The sequence below is a fragment of the Carlito syrichta genome, unplaced genomic scaffold (assembly GCF_000164805.1).
Source record: "Carlito syrichta isolate Samal-C Ts95f unplaced genomic scaffold, Tarsius_syrichta-2.0.1 Scaffold316456, whole genome shotgun sequence".
NCBI classification, from domain to species: domain Eukaryota; kingdom Metazoa; phylum Chordata; class Mammalia; order Primates; family Tarsiidae; genus Carlito; species Carlito syrichta.
In genome coordinates, this window is record NW_007260552.1 from 225234 (window position 1) to 245309 (window position 20076).

A 20076-nucleotide genomic window follows, 5' to 3' on the forward strand; every position below is an offset into this window, starting at 1 on the left:
TGTGGAATTGAAAAAGATTGCACTCATACAAGCAAAGAGTACAATGGTAGGGCCATGGTCCACAGGTGGGGAAAATGAGAGATGTTCAAAAGGTACAAAATTTAGTAATAAGATAAGTGAGTTTTAGGGGTCTAATGACCTAGTGACTATAACTGATAAAAAGTCTTTTATACTTAAACATTTGGTAAAATAATAGACATTGTGTTGTCATTTTTTTTTCTTTTTTCTTTCTTTTTTTTTTTTTTGAGTTGGAGTCTCACTCTGTCACCAAGACTGGAGTGCAGCCTCAACCTGCTGGGCTCTGGCGATCCTTCCGCGCCAGTCTTCCAAGTAGCTAGAACTACAGGTGCACGCTACCACGCCCGGCTAATTTTTTGATTTATTGTAGAGATGAGGTTTCACCAAGTTGCCGAGGTGGGTCTCGAACCTGCAGGCTCAGACAATCCACTCACCTCAGCCTCCCAAAGTACAGGATTACACGCTCGGCCACTGAGCCCGGCTAAGTGTTGTCATTATTTAAAAAAAATAGCCAGGCTTGGTAGCTTACACAAGTCATTTCAGCTACTAGGAAGGCTGAAGTGGAAGGACCACCAGAGGCAAACTGGTTGATTCTGGGGTGGTTGTGAGTATTCCACTGCACTGCAACCTAGGCAGCTGAGTCAGACTCAAACTCAAAATGAATAAATAAATAAATAAACGATCATTTTTATTTATTTCACTTCAAAGGAGTCTCAGTTTGCTGCCCATGCTGGGATGCAGTGGCATATTCACAGCTCATTGAAGCCTTGACCTCCTGGCCTAAAAAGATTCACTCTTCTCAACCTCCTAAGTGGCTGGGACATATTGTTGTCACGTGGAAGGCAAACAGACAGCATGACACAGTGCTGTGATATTATTAACCAAAATGTTTGTAAAGTATAATCTGAATTAATAATGTAGAAAAAAATACCTTATGTAAAATTGCAGCTACAAGTATCTTCCATGTTTTGTAACACCCAAAAGTGCATTGATAGTCTCTTTTTTTAGGATTCTAGAGACCAAGACTCTTCTCATTATTTTTTATTCCAAACTTCCTGAGTTATTCGGGCCAGTAGCTGCCACCCTGCTTCAATGTGCATTGTATTATTTCTGTTCTGCATGGAGCGGATTGAGCATCCAGATGGAACCTTAATAGTACTTGTTTCCATCCTTCACTAGACTCCGAGGATATATCCCATCTCCAATAGTAATGTTGGTTATCCATGTTTTTCCATGTTCCACAACTACAAGGGAACATATTTAATAATGCAGGTCATAAATTCATGGTGAGGAATATACACAGCAGCTATAAAGCCTGAAAGAAGAAACAAAGAGAAGGCAGAGGCATGTGGGAAAAAAGAATTTTTCAGAGCACTTGAATATCACAAGAAGAATCAAAATGAGCTAAACTCACAAGGCAGGACAATCACAAGGAGTAGTTAAGATTTTGCATGCTCTAAAATCATGACACTCCAGTAGGAAGAGAGACACAGAACCTGGCCTGGGACACATTTACCTGGGAAGAAGCCATTTTTGTCTCTTCCTCCTCCTCCTTCTCCGACATTTCAGGGCAGATTATCTGGACATGTCACATCACATGTTGAAAATATGACTTTAATTTCATTTTTGCTTTTTTGAGTTGGAGTCTCACTCTGTCACTCAGGATGCAGTGCTGTGGCATACTCCCAGCCACTGCAGCCATGACTTGCTGGACTCAGGTGATCCTTTTGCCTCAGTCTTCCAAATAGGCAGAACTACTGGCATGTGCTACCAAGCACAGCTAATTTTTTTTTTAATTGTAGAGATGAGGTCTCACCATGTTGCCCAGGGTGGTTTCAAACCCTCAGGGTCAGGCAATCCTCTTGCCTTGGCCTCCCAAAGTGCTAGGATTATAGGCATGAGCCACTGTACCAGGCCAGCCTTTATTTTCTAAAAATTAATTTAAATATATTTTTTTGAGTCTGAGTCTCATTCTGAAACCCAGGCAGGCTTGAAGTGGCTACTCCCAGCGCATGACAATTTTGAGGTTTTGAGCTCAACAGATATTTTTATCTCAGGATCCCAGGCATCTAAAACTATAGGCATGTGTGACCAAGCTCAGCTAATTTGTTTCAGCTTTTATAGCTACATGGATGTGCTATGTTGTCCAGGTTAGCCTCAAACTTCTGGACTCATGTCCCTCCAGACAGAACCAAGTTTGGAAATGGTGACAAACTGCCAATGACCCTGATGACTTGCCCTAGGAATTTCCACCTGGATATCCCAGATCAGGCAACTGTGGGGCTAACCAGCAGCTGCACGTGGTCGGCTTCCCCTTGCCCCTTCTCTAAGCCTTTCCCCCCAGGCCTTCCAGAGACATCTGACCAGGACATGTGACTGGTGGCTTAGAGATTCACGATCCATTTTTGGTCCAAGGGAATTCCTTAACATTGTGACAGACCCTCCGTTTAACCTTGGAAGAGGAGAGAGGGACAGGACCAGGACCACAGCCCCTTCTACAGGGTCCCTCCATGACACTCCTAGTTCCTGCACATCCAAAGCACGGGATTGCCTGGGGAGGCCTCTGGTGGGGCGAGATCGCCATGGGGACAGGACCCTGGGGACTGGACCAGGGCCGAGACACTGGAGAGGATGGGTCCAGGATCAGAGGTGAGAAGGCAGGCTGGGCCGCCACATGCTGGTCATCCGGGTCCATCCTGCCTCCCATTCTCGCACCCACCTCCATGCTCACCATCTCCCAGCTTCTGGGTGTCCCAGCATCTTCCCTACGGACACTCCAGACCTGCATGTCACAGGGCATAAAAGAAAGAAAATAAGATACGCGGTTTTTTCTGAAATCATGCAGAACTTCTGCAGGCACAGGATACAAAAATCCTGGACATAGTCCAGAAGGCGCCCCTTCACTTTTGACTCCTCTCTGATTGGGCAGTTTCCCAGCTAGGATCCGCTGATTGGATAAGGATACAGGCCACCGCCCTTCTAATCTTGAGGTACAGCAGATTCGATCAAATGGGGCTGGAGGAGGCAAGAAAAAAGAAAAGCATTTTTTTGATTGTAGCTTTGTTAGGTTAGTTGCCTCCCTGCACGGGAATTTGGGGGAGGGGAGGAGCAGGTGTGGCGCGCATCGCGGAGCATGCTGGGAACTCTGGCACAGGAGTGGCGCCTGTTTGTTTTGTCGCTGAGCAGCAGGACTCCATCCCAATCTGCAGTGGCTGCAAAACACTTCAATGTTCCCTGTGAGTGGTTTCAATGTGCATCTACATTTTTTGCCTTGCAAGAAGTCATTTTCACCAGTGACATGTTGGACAAACTGACCTTTGCCACACTCAAGTACCAAAGAAATAAGCCCCCTAAAGAAGAATTTTAAAAATAAACAAATAAATAAGAGGGGAGGAAAGAAATAAGCCCCCCCTCCATGCTCCTGTATAAAAGAGTGTAGGCTGCACTTGGTGGCTCAGCCTGTAATCCCAGCAATTTGGAAGGCCGAGGCGAGTAGATTGCCTGAGTCTGCGGGTTCAAGACCAGTCCAAGCAACTTGGCGAGACCTCGTCTCTACAATAATTAAAAAAAGAGCTGGGCTTGGTGAAAGAACAGATCGAGAGTGGGAAGTAATTTTTCATCTTGTTCTTAAACCTGACACAATGAACAGAAAGTAGAAGCTATGCTTTTGGAGGAATGTACACTTTAGATATAATTAACTTTACCAACTTTGTCTTTTCAGAAACAGACTTCTAGGTTTCTGAGGTATCTCATAGTGGCAATCAAGCTTGCCTAGAGTAAAGGGAATTTACAAGGCCTAAGACATCATACATTGGTTCTCTTCCTTTACAATATACCACGATGCAATCATTTGTGATATTCTAACTCTTGAATTCTTCCTTAGGGAATAAACAGAAGAGTGGAGTATGAGTCAACACTTCTGCCCTTTGAAGGTTTATGCAAAGACTTCTTTCTGTCCCAACACACAGAGAAGACACATCCAAAGAACAGGTATGAGAGTCTCCTAGATTTTCTAACTTACTGATTGGTGTTATATTAATCTAGAAAAATTAACATCATAAACATTATGACATGTATATCTTTGAATTTCAAATACCCCAATTCAAGCAAAGTATGCCAAAGCATAGAAAGGATCAGGATAAATGACTCAATCAGGGGTACAAAAATAATTTGGGGAGCTGCAAATTACAAAAAAGTATGAGAAATTTTCAAATAAAATGAAAAACTCTTACTTGAACCACCACACTACTGCCTGGGTGAGAGAGAACATGGCTGATAAAATATAACCATAAAAAGAATTTGGAAAATATCCTTGATATTGATATTGGTCTTAGTAATAATTTTTTTTATGACTACAAGAATAAAAATAAATATAAACAAGTTGGAGACATCAAACTGAAAAGTTTCCATGTAGTAAAGGGAAAAGGAAAAAGGCTTACAGGACAAGAAAAAAACATCTGCAAACCATATACTTCATGAGATGTTAAAGCAAAAAAATGATAACCAGCTGAAGAAAAATTAGCCCAGAAATAAATAGTTATTTTCCAATGAGGACACACAAATTGCCAACAGGTATATGAATTGGCACTGAACATCACCAAGAGGCAATTTCAAATAAACACAATGATGATATATTGTCTCATAGCTGTTAGAATGGCTAATATCAACCAGAAGACAGAGAGAGAACTTTTGATAAGAATGTGAAGAAAAAGAAATCCTGTATATTCTTGGTGAGTTTAAAATTTGTAGAGTCATATAAAAATCATTAGCAACATTCTTTTAAAAAGAAAAGCCAGCTGGGCTTGGTAGCTCAACCTGTAATCCAAGCTCTTTGGGAGGCTGAGGTGAGTGGATTGCCTGAGTCTGCATGTTCGAGACCTGCCTGGGCAACTTGGTGAGACCTCAACTCTACAATAAATTCAAAAAATTTAGCTGGGCGTGGTAGTATGGGCCTGTAGTCCCAGCTTCTTAGAAGGTTGAGGAAAAAGGATTTTCAAAGCCTAGCAGGTTGAGGCTGCATTGGCCAGGAGCATGCCACTGCACTCAACTGGGTGACAAAGTGAGACTCCAACTCAAAAGAAAAACAAAAGATACTGAATATCACCCAGTTCCTTTTCTTACGTCACTTTGCTTGCAGGAGAAAAAAAAATATCCTTCTATCAAATGAATTATCAGCAACCCCTTCAGCAGCCTGCTCTGTGGAAAAGCACAGTGCTGTCTTTGCATAATAGAGTATCCAGTTCTTTCCAAACTCATAGAGATGAGTTTTTACAAGAGTGAACATCCCGATTTCTCCTAATGGATGGAGATGATTTGTTAGATCTGTCTCAGTAATGGCATCATCCAGATCACTAACATTGTCCTTTGGGGGTTCTAGAGAATATGTCCTTGGTAGCCTCTTTTAGAAGTTCATCTGTCCAGGGTCATTGAGTGCATAACATAAGTTTTTAATTTTTTTTTTTGAGTTGGAGTCTTACTCTGTCCCCCAGGTTGGAGTACAGTGGCCCACTCCTTGCCACTGCAGTCTCGACCTCCTGGTCTCAGGTGATCCTTTCACTGCAGCCTTCCAAGTAGCCGGAACTACAGTTGCGCACTACCACACTTGGCTAATTTTTTTTATTTATTGTAGAGACGAGGTTTTGCCAATTGCCCTTGCTTGTTTTGAGGCCCCAGTTCAGGCAATCCACTCACCTCAGTCTCTGAAAGTCCTGGGAATACACAAAGCCTGGGATAGAGTCTTTAATATTCTGATACGCAAGGTGATCATCTGAGTTCGTGGACTTTTCGTATTTGTGTATTCTCTTTTCTCTTACACACTCCCTTTTTTTTAAAAAAAGCAGGATTTACTAAGGACAGAAAACCTGCCACAGTGGGAGAGGACCTGAAGGATTTACCAAACTCTCCTTTCATCCAAGAGCATTGGGAGGCTTATTTCTTTTTTTTTCTTATTTATTCATATATTTATTCTTTTTTACTTTTTATTCTTCTTTCAGGGGCCTTGTTTCTTTGGTACATGGGTGTGGCCATGGCCAGTTTCTCCAACATGTCACTGGTGGATGTGGATTTCCCCAGCAGGGCAAAATATGTGGGCTCCCGTTGAAACTACTCACAGGGTACCTTGAAGTGCTTTGCTGCCTCTGCTGACTGGGATGCAGTCCTGCAGCTCAGCGATCAAGTCACATCCTGGATGTGATGCAGGCCACATCCTGCTCCTCCCCCCAACTTCCGGTGCAGGGAGGCAACTCAACCTCAAAATGCTACAGGAAAAAACATGCTTTTCCTTTTTCTTTCCTCCTCGTGGTTCGTTGGATCACATCTGCTGTCATTCAAGATCAGAAGGGTGGTGACCTTTTGCCTTATCCAACCAGCAATGCTAGTTCAGAACCTGCCCAATCAGAGAAGAGATTAAAGCGAGGTGGTGGCTTCCAGGTGCTGACCGGGTCTTTTGTTTTCTAGGCCTGCGCAAGTGCCGAATCATCTCGGAGAGAGCCACGTGTATTTGCTTCTTCCCTTTTCACCCTGTGACATGCAGGTCTGGGGAGTCCGTAGGGAGGACGCTGGGACACCCAGAAACCAGGAGATGGTGAGTACGGGTGTGGGTGCAAGAGCGAGAGGCAGGATGGACCCGGCTGTGGCCGACCAACCTTCCCCTCATTTCTGATCCTGGACCTGTGCCCGCTGGCAGCTCGGCCCTGGTCCCCTCTTCACAGGGTGGATCTGGATCGGTCCCCAGCGTTCCGTCCCCTTGGTGACCTCGCTCTACCGGAGGCTTCTCTAGTATGTATGCGTGAGACCCAGGCGTGTCGTGGGCGGTCTAACCGGCGTGGGGAACCTGGGGGAAGGAGTGGTGGTTCTTGCCCTGTCCCTCTCTCCTCCTAGAAGGTAAACGGAGGCTCCAGCACAGTGTTAAGGGATTCCTTTGGGCCAACAGCGGATCGTGAATCCCTATTGAAAGACGGTGGCGCGCAGTGAGACTCAACACCCTTTAAGGCCAAGAGATTTAATGGGGATGAGCGCGGTGGCTACAGAACCTGAGAATCAGATTGCAGCATGGAGGCAGGGGTGTGGCAGGTTTTATAGAAATTTAAAGCGACCTGTCGGTTACCTATTGGTCGGCAGGTGAGGTATTTTTGGGATTGGCAGGGGGTTTCACGGGCACGGGAACGGTGGGCTTTGTTGTGGAAGAAGAACCCGGAGAGCCTTGTCCGAGCCTCCATGTTAGTTTGTCCGGGCGCCTTCTTAGGCGGGAGCGCCATTTTAGGTGGGGGCCACGCCTAGGCTTAGCCTTTGGAGTGGGCGGGTTCCTCGTGGCTGGCTGGGGCCTTTCACCTATGTCCCGGTCAGGGCTTGTAGTCTGGGGTTTCCGGAAGGCCTGGGGGTAAGGCTTGGAGAAGAGACGGGGGAAGCCGATCATGGGTCGGTGGCAGTGGGTGACAGCCCCACAGTCGCCTGATCTGTAATATCCAGGTGGAGATCCCTAGATTAAGTCATCAGGATTGTTAGGATAATGGACAGGGTGAGGGAAAATGGATGGAACAAGGGGCGCAGCACCGCCGGGGCTGGCAAACCAGACGTGCGCACTGGGAACCCAGAAATCCAAATAAATTGCAAAGAATAGCAACATACAGAGATGAGAGAAGAAAAGATTTATTTAAGAAAATTTCACCCCCCAGAGTCCTGGTTTAAATAATTTTCTTGGAGATGTTGCAGGTGACTGCTGTGACTTCCCTGTTGACCACCTGTGGATGTCTTGGGGATCCTTTGACACAGAGACCCATTAATGTCTGTGCATATTATCATAGCCCTGGGTGTGACAACAATTCTAATTCTCCTGCACCTTCCCCAACGACATTCCTTAGAGCTAGTGGAGGGTGCACCTCCCCTTATCTTCTAGGCATCCCCAGTGAGTAGCTTCGGGGGATCCTTGGCTTCCCTGTAGATAGTGCCCAATTTATTGGATGATTGAATCCCCCCCTGCTCTCCCTCTGAGCGGTCATAACTTTTGTAATTACAAGTTTCGTGACTTTTACAATGGTTTCCCACTCTTGGTCTTTCCTTTAGGGTCACTGGTAGTTTGTCACCAGGTTCTGTCTGGTGGAACAACCAAAGTCAAGACAAGGTGTTGGAGCAGGGGCTGTGACTTTATTTAGAAAGATGATTAAAACCGAGAATATGAGGGGCTAAGAACCCTCTTGGGTTTTGTGTACTTTTGGGGGGTATTATCCAGGTTAGTGGTGGGGAAGAGAGAGGGGAGAGAATTGCTTGAGCCCAGAAATTTGAGGTTGATCTGAACAGCATAGCACATCCATGTAGATATAAAAGCTGAAACAATTTAGCGAAGAGTCGTCACACATGCCTGCAGTTTCAGATTCCTGGGAACCTGAGAAGGAAGAATCTGTTGAGCTCAGTTGGTCAAGATGGTGATAAGCTCTGTGGTCACACTTCACGCCTGCCTGGGTTACGGAGTGATACTCTGACTCATAAAATACATTTATTTTAATTTTTAAAAAATAAAGGCATATCTTCAACATGTAGATGTGACTTGTCCAGATAATGTCATCTGATAAGAAATTCCAGAGGCAGTTGTGGCATAAATGGCTGGTTCTCAGGTAAATGTGTTCCAGGTCAGGGGCTGTGTCTCCTTTCCTACTGGAATGTCAGGATTTTAGAGTGTGCAAACCTTGACTGATGCTCATCAGTTTTCTAATTTTTAAAGTTGGAGACTCACTCTGTCACCCAAGCTAGAGTGCAATAGCATCCTCCATCCCCCATAGCGTCGACCTGCTGGGCTCAAGTAATCCCTCCACCTCAATTCAAGTAGCTTTAACTACCAGCACACATCACCATCTCCATCTAACTTTTTGATTTATTGTAGAGATGAGGTCTTGTCAAGTTGTCCAAGCTGTTCTCGAACCTATGGGCTCAGACAGTCAATCCTCTCACCTCTTTCTACAAAAGTTTTGGGATTATAGGCATGAACCACCATGCCCGGCCTTCATATATATCTTATTCTACTTTAAAACTGTGTATTCCCTTGATTCTTCAGTATTTATTTTTAAGATGTGGTGTACAATTCAGGGCTATGTATACAAATGTCCATTATGCAGGTACACTTGATGAGGGATGCCCCACACTTCCCCAGCAGTATTCCACAGTCTTTTTTTTTAAGTCACTATCACACTGTTTTACTTTTCAAGTCCTTATTATGGATAATAACTTCTTTGAAACTTCTTATGGATTTCCAATTTAAGTATTGTTTGCAAAATAATTTGTTTTCATCAGAACACAAACAACTGTGTATCAGTATCAAACTCAATTGATAATCTGATTAGAGGATTATTGACTTAATGATACCATTTAATTGATAATCTGATTAGAGGATTATTGACTTAATGATACCATTTAATCTTTAATCATTAAGTCAGTAATCCTCTAATTAGGCACGTGCTTAATCCTCTAGGTGCCTGCTACCACACTCGACTAATTTTAAATGGTATCATTAAGTCAGTAATATATTTTCATTATTTTCATGTATTTTCATTATTTTTTCTACTATTTTTCATGTATTTCAGAAATAGTTTATACTTCGTTATAATTTGATCTTTTTTTTTGAGTTGGAGTCTCACTCGGTCACCCAGACTGGAGTGCAGTGGCTGCTCCTGGCCACTGCAGCCTTGCCTGCTGAGCTCCAGTAATCCTTCTGCCTCAGTCTTCCGAGTAGCCGGAATTACAGGCACGTGCTACCACACCCGGCTGATTTTTTGATTTATTGTAGAGATGAGGTCTTGCTGTCCAGGCGGGTCTTGAACTCACGGGCTCAGGCAATCCAAGCACCTCAGCCTCCCAAGGGCGTGGGATTACAGGCTGAGCCACTGAGCCTGGCTTATAATTTAATCTTTAAATGTAAATTATTTTGTAAATTTCACAATATCTTTTTAATCTATTAAGAAGATTATATGTCTTTCTCATCAATTTTATTAATATGACTAATTATATTTATGGATTCCCAAATGCTGACTCTCCTAAGCATCCCTGACATAAAGGAAGCTTGATCATGATTTAATGTTGCAACATGCTGGCACAGTGTTTCTACTAATTTTTTTTTTTCTTTTTTGAGTTGGAGTCTCACTCTGTCACCCAGACTGGAGTGCAGTGACCGCTCCCAGCCACTGCATCCTCGACCTGCTGGGCTCCGGCAATCCTTCCACCTCAGGCTTCCGAGTAGCCGGAATTACAGGCGTGCACTATCATGCCCGGCTAATTTTTGATTTATTGCAGAGATGAGGTCGCGCCTGCCTGGGCGGGTCTTGAACCCGGGGACTCAGGCAATCCACTCACCTCAGTCACCCAAAGGCATGGTATTACAGGCTGAGCCACCGAGCCCGGCTTTATTGTAGTCTTGACAAGTTGTTCAGGTGGGTCTCAAACCCACAGGCTCAGGCGATCCACTCACCTCAGCCTCCCAAAGCACGGGATTACAGGCTGAATGGCCGAGCCTGGCTGATTTTTACATTTCTATTCAAATGTGATTTTTCTACAAAGAAATGACTTGAAATCCTTAATATGGAATAGAAATTGTGCATTGACATTTTCCTCATCCAGGGAAACCGGGTTTATTTGGTTTCCTCTTTTGTTTTTTCTATTTCTATTTTAAAATGTAGGGTATGGTCAGGTTTGGTGACTCAGCCTGTAATCCTAGCACTTTGGGAGGCCAAGGGAGGTGGATTGCCCGGGGTCGCGGGTTAGAGACCAGCCTGGGCATCTTGGTGAGAACTCATCTCTATGATAAATCAAAAATTAGCCGGGAGTGGTAGTGAACACATGTAGTTCTGGCTACTTGGAAGACTGAGATGCAAGGATCACCGGAGCCCAGCAGGGCGAGGCTGCGGTAGCTGGAAGTGTGCCACTCCACTCCACTCTAGACAACAGAGAGAGACTTTAACTCAAAAAACAAAATAAAATAAAAGGGCACAATTTAGGGTTAGGTCATAAGCGGTCATGGTGCATGTAATGCTTGGGGACCCGTACTGAAGTTATATCCCCCACAATGGCAGTGTCCCACTACTGCCAGTCACTTTCTTATAGTATTCTGATAATTGTTCAGGGTCCACTCATGAGTGAGTAGTGTTGTAATCAGATATTTCTTTATGAGATAAAACACTTGTGTGTATTATATATATTTTAGTTGGAATCTCACTCTGTCACAAAATGTATTAATAATGTTGTGGCCACCTCCTGTGTTATGTGAACTACAGGCATATGCTACCACACCTGGCTAATTTTTTATTTGTTGTAGAGATGAGGTCTCATCAAATTGCCCGGGCTTGACTCAAACCCACAGGTTTACAGAATCCTCTCCTCTTGGCATCCCAAAATGCTGGGATTACAACTTGAATTACCGAGCCCAGCTTTTATTTTTTTTTTTAGTAGGAGTCTCACTGTTTCCCCTGACTGTAGAGCAATAGCACACTCATGGCCACCGCCACGTCCACCTATTCGTGAAACTTCCACTTCAGCCTTTCAAGTAACTGCAGCCACAAGTGTGCACCACCATGCCTGGTCAATGTTTTTATTTATCGGAGAGACGAGGGCTCATCAAATTGCTGAGGATGGTTTGGAAACTATGTTTAGGAAATCCTGTCATCTCCTCCTCCCAAAATGCTGAGATCATGGGCATAAGCCACCTCACCCATCCTGAAAGATTCTTAGTGATTTTTATTATGGGTTGTCCTATTCTTACATCTTATGAAGTTTTCTTTTGAATTGCCAAAATGTGGGAAAAACTGCCAAATTGGTCTATAGTAAAATGTAATTTTAAAATGTCTGAATGCTTCCTAAAAGCAGCCTATGGGAAATTTATCGATGTCTTACCTGTCCTGGCTACCCTTCCTTATTTTGACATTTCATGGTTATATTCGCTGTTGTTTTAGTCTAAGATTTGTCTTCTTCCAAGATAGTAATTTATAGGAAATACATTTAAGTTGATTAGGTAAGTGGTTTCTTTGCATTTTCCATACATTGCTGGTATTGAGGGGAAAAGGACAGAAATGATTCCTGTCCTCTGTGTAAGTGTAAACTGGTGAGGTGGGCCATTGTCATGGGAATAATGCAAGATTGCAACAAAGGGGAAAGTAGAAAGAAGTAAAGTTTAGTAACCATCTTTCACAGATTGAAAATTGGGCAGACAGAGGCAAGTGATGTGTGGAAGGGCCAAGTATTTGGTTATTTAAAAGGCCTTTGGGGAAAGGGGGTTTAAGTCCACAGGACTGTACAGAGCCATGGGTTTTGAATGTAGGTTGTAGCCACATGAGTTTTATATTTTGCTGGTTGCAAGACACTAGCATCTCATGCCCTTAGGTGATAGGCTAGATGGGAAGAGTCAAAGGGAAGGGATTGTCCAACAAGAGACTTGTGACATGTTTGAAATCCACAAGCTTCTTGACCAAATAGTGGGCTTAGTATAATTTCTATGGCTTCGGCCAGCCAAGAGGTGACTGTTGATTCCCCCTTGACAAGGAACCTGAAAGTTTCCTAGATGTTAGTATATAAACCTTGAGTTGAAAGGTTGGGTTGCTGGATTGCCCTGGTTTTGCATCTGATGGAGATTTCTTGAGGGGAATGAGGTAGGCTACCTCTTGACTTACAGAAAAATGTAAACTTAAGATGTCTTAATGCCTCCTAAGACCTGCCTATTGGAAATTAAGTATGTCTAACCTGTACTTGATTCCAAATGTGTCAGTCTAAGGAAAAATGGCTATGCTGAGGCATAATGTGAGCTAAGTTGATTTTAAGTTTCTCGGAGTCCCCAATTTCATTCTGGATTAAGTGCACTTGTGAAAGGAATACAAAAATCCAAAATTATAAAATATCTCACCTACTGAGAATGTGTAAGAACCTGTATGAAGCCTCTCAGACACACGGGAGAGCAAGTTCAGTGTCTCCTGGGAGTGTAGTCATTTTAGCTCTAGTTATTTACCATAAAATGTATTTTATCAATACAGTTTGAAAAGTTTTTTAAAAATTTCAGTCAAGATATAGATAGACATCTGGAAAAGATTAAATATCTAAGGTTGGGTGAAGTGGCCCATGCCTATACTTCCAGCACTTTGGGAGGCTGAGGTAGAGGACAGAGCCCACAGGTACGAGACTGGCCCAGGCAACTTAGTGAGACCTCTTTTCTACCATAAATCAAAAAAAATTAGCCAGGGTCCATCTGACAACTAGAATTATGCAATAAGATAATTTGTAACACAGAAATATTCACTAATACATTAGGTCTGAGAAAAAGGAATGAAATGAAATTCACTCAGCCAGTGTACACACTATTTTTGTGAATGATACAGCATAAATTTGGGCATCGACACAGGAATGTACAATTGTGAGTGCTATATTTACACCACACAGAAAATGTTGCATATACTGCTCAGAGGGAAAATTCACAGTAGGTTGGAAGGTCCTCATCGTTTTAATGTGTACAAAATGAACTGAATATCTTCTTAAAATGCAAATTCTGATTCAGAAGCTTTTGAATTTGCCTGAACTTCAGAATCTATTTTTTTTCAGTCAGGAGGATCTCATTCTCTTACCCATGCTGGGGTACAGTGGCATATTCACAGCTCACTGCAGCCTCAATCTCATGGCCTGAAGGCTGCTGGGACAAATTGGTATCAGGTGCCAATGCACACAGGTGCAACACAATATCCATGCTGAGATTCATAGACCCCTAAATTAGTAAATTTTAATGTCAATCTAATAATAAACAGATCTTAGGCAGAAATCCATGTAAGAAATCTCCCATGGTGTGTAATCTCAAAATCTGTACTTATATTGGTTTTTTTAGCACCTGGAAGAGCAACTCTCTTCTAATAATTCTTTTTTTTTGAGTTGGAGTCTCACTCTGTCACCCAGACTGGAGTGGAGTGGCTGCAGCCTCGACCTGCTGGGCTCCGGCGATCCTTCCACCTCAGCCTCCCAAGTAGCTGGAACTACAGGCATGTGCTACCATGCTTGGCTAATTTTTGATTTCTTGTAGAAATGAGGTCTCACCAAGTTGCCCAGGTGGGTCTCAAACCCGCAGGCTCAGGCAATACACTCATCTGAGCCTCTGAAGGTGCGGGATTACAGGCTGAGCCACTGAGTCCAGCTTAATATTTCTTTATTTAGTCATTTTTGTGTTGTTCTGGGCAGCAACTGCCATCCTGTGTAAATGTACTTGCTATTAACAGTGTTCTCCATGGAGCTGATGGAGCATCATGTGAAATCTTTTCTTTTTTTAATTTAGTTTAATTTATTTTTATTTTATTTTTATTTTTTTTGCATTGGAGTCTCACTCTGTCACCCAGATTGGAGTGCAGTGGCTGCCCCGGCCACTGCAGCCTCGACCAACTGGGGTCCGGCGATCATTCTGTCTCAGCCTTCCAAGTAGCTGGAACTACAGGCACGTGCTACCATGCCTGGCTAATTTTTTGATTTATTGTATAGATGTGGTCTCGCCAAGTTGCCCAGGCCTGTCTCAAACACATGGGCTCTAACATTCCACACACCTCGGACTCCCAAAGCACTGGGATTACAGGCTGAGACACTGAGCCTGGCATCATGTGAAATCTTAATCATTCACAGTTCCATCCTTTGTTTGTATCTGAGGATCCACCCCATTTCCAATGGGAAACTTGGATATCCACACATTGCCATGTTTCCCAAGCACAAGGAAACATTTTTAATACTGCAGGTCATACAATCATGGTGAGAGCAGTTTATAGCAACTGGGCAGCATGGATGGTGAGAAGAGTGGAGCCTCTGGTATGTAGGGAGATATGTCCTTCAAAGCCCTTTAATATCAGGAAGAACAAAAATAATTGAAAAATACTCATTAGTCAATATCATCACAAGTAGCAGTGCAGTTTACAAGTTTTCAGATTGACACTCCTTCTGACCTGGGACACATTTATCTGAGAACCAGGTATTTTTTCCTTTTCCTCCAACATCTCTGGAATTCTTTTTCTTTTTGAGTCAGAGGTCTCACTTCTTTGCCCAGGTTGGAGTGCAGTGGCATGCTCACAGTCACCCCAAAAATGACCTACTGGGCTCAGTCAATCCTTCTGCCTCAGCCTTCCAAGTAACCATAACTATAGACTAAGCTACACTTGGCCAATTTTTAATGTATTGTAGAGAAGAGGTCTTGCCAAGTTGGCCAGGTTTGTTCAAATCTGTGGGCTCCCAAAATGCTCAGAATACAGCCTGACCCATGCAGCCTGGCCCTCTGGGATTTCATTTCAGGTGAGATGATCTAGACAAGTCACACCTACATGTTGAAAATATGCCTTTATTTATTTTTAAATTAAATTGAACATACTTATTTTTTGTTAGGGTCTCACTCTGTCACCCAGGTAGGAGTGAAGTCGCATCATCATTACCAGAGCCTTGAACACATGGGCTCAGGCAATCCTTCTATCTCAACCTCCAAAGTAGCTGGAACTGCAGGGCTTTGCTAATATCCCTGTCTAATTTTTCTTTAATTAATTTTTATAGTGACATGAATATGTTATGTTGTAGAGGTTGGACTCAAACTCCTGACCTCAAGCAATATTCTCACCTCAGCCTCCCTGAGTGATAAGATTCCTGGTATAAGTATGATTTGCAGCCAGCATATTTCTTTCACATAAGCATAATCATTTCCTTGCTACCACCACACCCACAAGCAGGAGGGTCCAGAAAGGATAATAAAGTCTACTTTTTTCTGTTTTTTGTCACAGGAGATAGATTCAAAAACAGTGAGCTCCTTCAAGGAGTGCAAAGTATGAGTTACTCCTTTCCTTTCCACAATTGCCCTCCCTTGCCAGAAACACTGGCAATTTCTTCTACAGCAATAGATATATGGCCCCACTGGCTTACCTGCCTGACCTTATCCAAGCAGACCAGGACAGGTGACCTCCCTCCTGAATTCAACTTTCCTGAACATATCTGGCAACCCTCAAGTTGACAATGTTACTATGTTAGAATCACATGTGACTGGGCACAATGGCTTACACCTGTAATTCCAGTAGTTTGGGAGATGAGATAAGAGGATTTCCTGAGCCCCGGGGTTCCAGATGAGCCTGGCCAACTTGGCAAGACTTCATTTCAGCAATAAATCAAGCAATTAGCTGAGCATGTGGCACATGCCTGAAGTTTGACGTGGAAGTATTGCCTGTGGCCAACAGGTCAAGGCTGCAGTGGCTGCCCTTCTGGTCTTGACTGATAGGAAGTGCAAAACAATATGGACTCCATAGGCAAAAATGCCTTTAGACATCTCCTTGTCCCAGAGTCTGGGCAGAAGGGTGGGGGAGGAGGCTTGTGGCCTCCTTTAGACCATGATGGGAGTTTTTGTCACTCTTGGTTGGTGGGTCGCTGGACTGTAGCCTGACACCGCCTCTCCCGGGACATGCTGGGACTGTAGTCCTACAGCTCCGCAGCCCACCAACTGGGAGTCATGCAGATGCCAGTGTTCCTCGCAGTTCCTGTAAGGGGCCACTCTCACAAGTTCCCACCACATTCTGGAGCTGGGAGAAATCTCAACATTTTCTTGCCTCATGCAGCCCATGTCTGATGGCATGTCCTGTCACTCAAGACCAGATGGCCTAGAGTTTTATCCAATCAACTGATGCTGGGGTTTGACATGGCCAATCAGACAGGACCTGGAAGTGAGAGGGCAACTTCTGGGCTCTTACAGGGCCTTAGTTTCCTCCGTCAGCCTCGCGTATCTTCATTGCAGCCTGTGTTTCTTTGTGACATGCAGGTCCTGGGAGATTCGTAGGATGGACGCTGAGACCCTCGAAGGTGGGAGGTGGTGAGTGTGTGGGGAGATTACCAGAGATGGGGAGTGGGGATGAACCTGGATGACCTGGCTTTTTAGGGACTGGCCTCTCCATCAGCTCTGAGCCTGGACCCATCCCCACCGGCAACTCGACCTGGTCTCTTCAGTGTAGGCAGGCCTGGGCCGTGACCCTGTGGTCATGTCCCAGCAGCGACATCACCTGCTGAGCATTCTCCATGCAGCTCACCATCTCCAAGTGTGCCGAACCCACGAGGGCTGTGGAGAGTATCCGACTTGCATGGGCGACTAGTGGGGGGAAAGGGAGGTTACGATCCTGGCCCACTTCCTCTCTCCTCCCCAGAGTTAAATGGTGTCTCCATCACAACGTTCAGGAGGCCACTTGGCCAACAGCGGTTCTTGAGTCTAGAAACTCCAGCTAGGACTCGTGGTGTGGGGATCCCTGAGGACCTGGGAGGAAAGGGTATGGGAAGGGCCAAGGAGAAGCCAGGATGGGCAAGGGCTGTTGAGTGACAGTCCTGCAGTGGCCTTATCTGAATTATCTAGGTGGAAATTTCCAGAGTCTGTCATTAGTGTCATTAGGCATTTGTGTCACCAGGTCCAAGTCCAGTTCTGTCGACATAAGGAGTTGGAGCACGGGTTGTAACTTATTTAGTAGGGACACTAAAACTAAGGAAATGAGGGGACGGCATCCTGAAGACCCCTCCTGGGTCATGTGTGCTTTTTCAAAATTTTTATCCAGGCTATGGGACAGAGAGCGGCTAAGATCAAGAGGTGGCTTAGACTTGTAGACGTCTGGGCGATGAGAGGGGTCTTGGAAAGTGGTGAATTGTCTTTGTCCTTGGTTCACAGTCTCCTTGTTTCTTTATTAAACAAAGCAGAGTTAGTGTACATACTCCCACTTTTGCAGAGTTAGTCTGGACACCTGCATACTGGTGCCAACCTTGTCAGCATTTCAAAACTATTTTAGCTACATTCAAACACACAAAAAGGCCAGAGATCTCTCCCCCACCACAGTCTAAAATGGAGTTATGTCAAACTTTTGAGGGTTGACTGTCCCACTTTGGATTGATTAGGTCTAAGTTTTATATTATTAAATTAGTAACTTAAAAAATTATTTTAGTTCGGCGAATGGTTTCAGTGTACTTGTAGACACATAAGTGTTCTTGAGGGGCAAAGGCAGAATTGATGTCTGTCCTGTGGATTATCTTGCATTTGTAAAGAAGGAAAACTGTCCTAAATGACAAAGTAGACCCACCTCAGGGAGATGTGGAAGAATCAAATCAAAGACAACCTCAGGCAAACAGGAGAGCAAGCAAGGGGCTCCAAAGAGGATGAAAATACTGACAAAAAATAAATACATTCCATTTAATTTTGAAATAAGTAAAGGCATATTTTCAAAATATAGGTGTAACTTGATTACATAATCTCACCTGAGAAGAAATACCAGAGAAGTAGGAGGAAAAAGAAAAAAATGGCTGCTTCTCAGGTAAATAAATTTGTCCCAGATCACAAGGAATGTCATGTGTGTAAAACTTGCAAACCATGCTGCTGTCCTTGTGATGGTCCTGCCTAATGAGTTTGTTTCAACTATTTTTGTTCTTCCTGTGATATTCAATGGGTCTGTCAGCCACTGTTCCTACATAGCTTCTTCTGTTCTCTTCAACCATATTGCTTAGTTGTCATAAACTGTTCTCACCATGAATGTATCACCTACATTTTATAAATGATCCCTTGTTACTGGAGTACATGGGAAGGCATGGTACCCAAGAATCCCATTGGAAATTGGGCAGATCCTCAGATCCTAATGAAGAATAGAAACATGTGTATGTAGTCTTCCTCTGATTTCCAGCATGACATGCACTGGCATACTCATGACCACCAGAGCCCAGTTAATTTTTTAATTTATTGTAGAGATGAGGTCATGCCAAGTTGCCCAGGCTGGTCTCAAGCCCAAGCATTTAGGAAATTCTTTTGCCACAGCCTCCCAACGTGCTGGGATTATAGGCATGATCCTCTGCTCCTACCCAAAACATGTACTCTTAAGGTTCTGTCTATGTGCTCCATCAGCTCCATGCAGAACACAGTTAATAAAATGTACATTTAAACAGGATGGCAGTTACTGCTCAAAATAACTCTGGAAAGTCTGAATAAAGAATAATTAGAAAAGACTTGCTCTCTAGGATGCCAAAAAATAAAAATATAAATACATTTTTAGATGTTACATGCCATGGGAGTTACCTGTAGGCTGATTTCTGTGTAACACGAGCTTACTTGTTATTAAATTGAGATTATAAATTATTATATTGGATGGGTGTGGTGACTCAGCCTGTAATCCCAACACTTTGGGAGGCTGAGGCAACACAATTACCTGAGCCTGTGTTTTGAGAACAGTTTGAGCATTTGGTGAGACCTTGTCTACAGTAAATTACAAAAACTACCCAGGCATGATTGCATGTCTCTGTAGTTCTAGATACTTGGAAGGCTGGGGCAGAAGGATTGCCTAAGTCCAGCAGGTTGTGGCTTCAGTGGCCATGAGCATACCACTGCACTCCAGCCTGGGCAAAAAGAGTGAGACTCCAACTCAAAAAGTAATAATAAATTACTATAACTTTTGGCTAAAAGATCTCAGCATATGTATTCCACCTGTGTGCCTGGACATCTGATACCAATTTGTCCCAAGTTTGTCCCAAATACTTGGGATGCTATGGGGGATGGATTCTTTTAGCTCAGGAGATTGAGACTGCAATAAGGTGTGATTATGCCAGGGCACTCTACCCTGGTTCAGAATGAGACCACCTAGCCAGGTGTAGTAGTGCACGCCTGTGGTTCCAGCTCCTTGGAAGGCTGACGAACAAGGATCACCAGAGGCCAGCAGTTAAAGGCTGTGGTGTCTGGAAATGGCCACTGCACTCCAGTCTGGGTGACAGAGTGAGACTCCAACAACAACAAAAAAGAATGAGACACCAACTGAACAAAAAAGCACAGAACCTCAGGTTAAATCCATGTATTCTGAATCAGAATTTCATTTTAACTAGATAATCAATTCATTGTTATACAAATTAAAACTTGAGGAGGATCTTCTGACTTACTAGGAACAGTATATGTAATGTATTCTGTGTGATATAAACAGTAATTTTAAATGTATGTGCCTGTGTTGGTGTACATTTTATGCTTTTTCAAAAAAATAAAGTGTCTGCACTGGCTGAGTGAACTTTATTTCATCCTTTATTTCCACACTTAGTGCA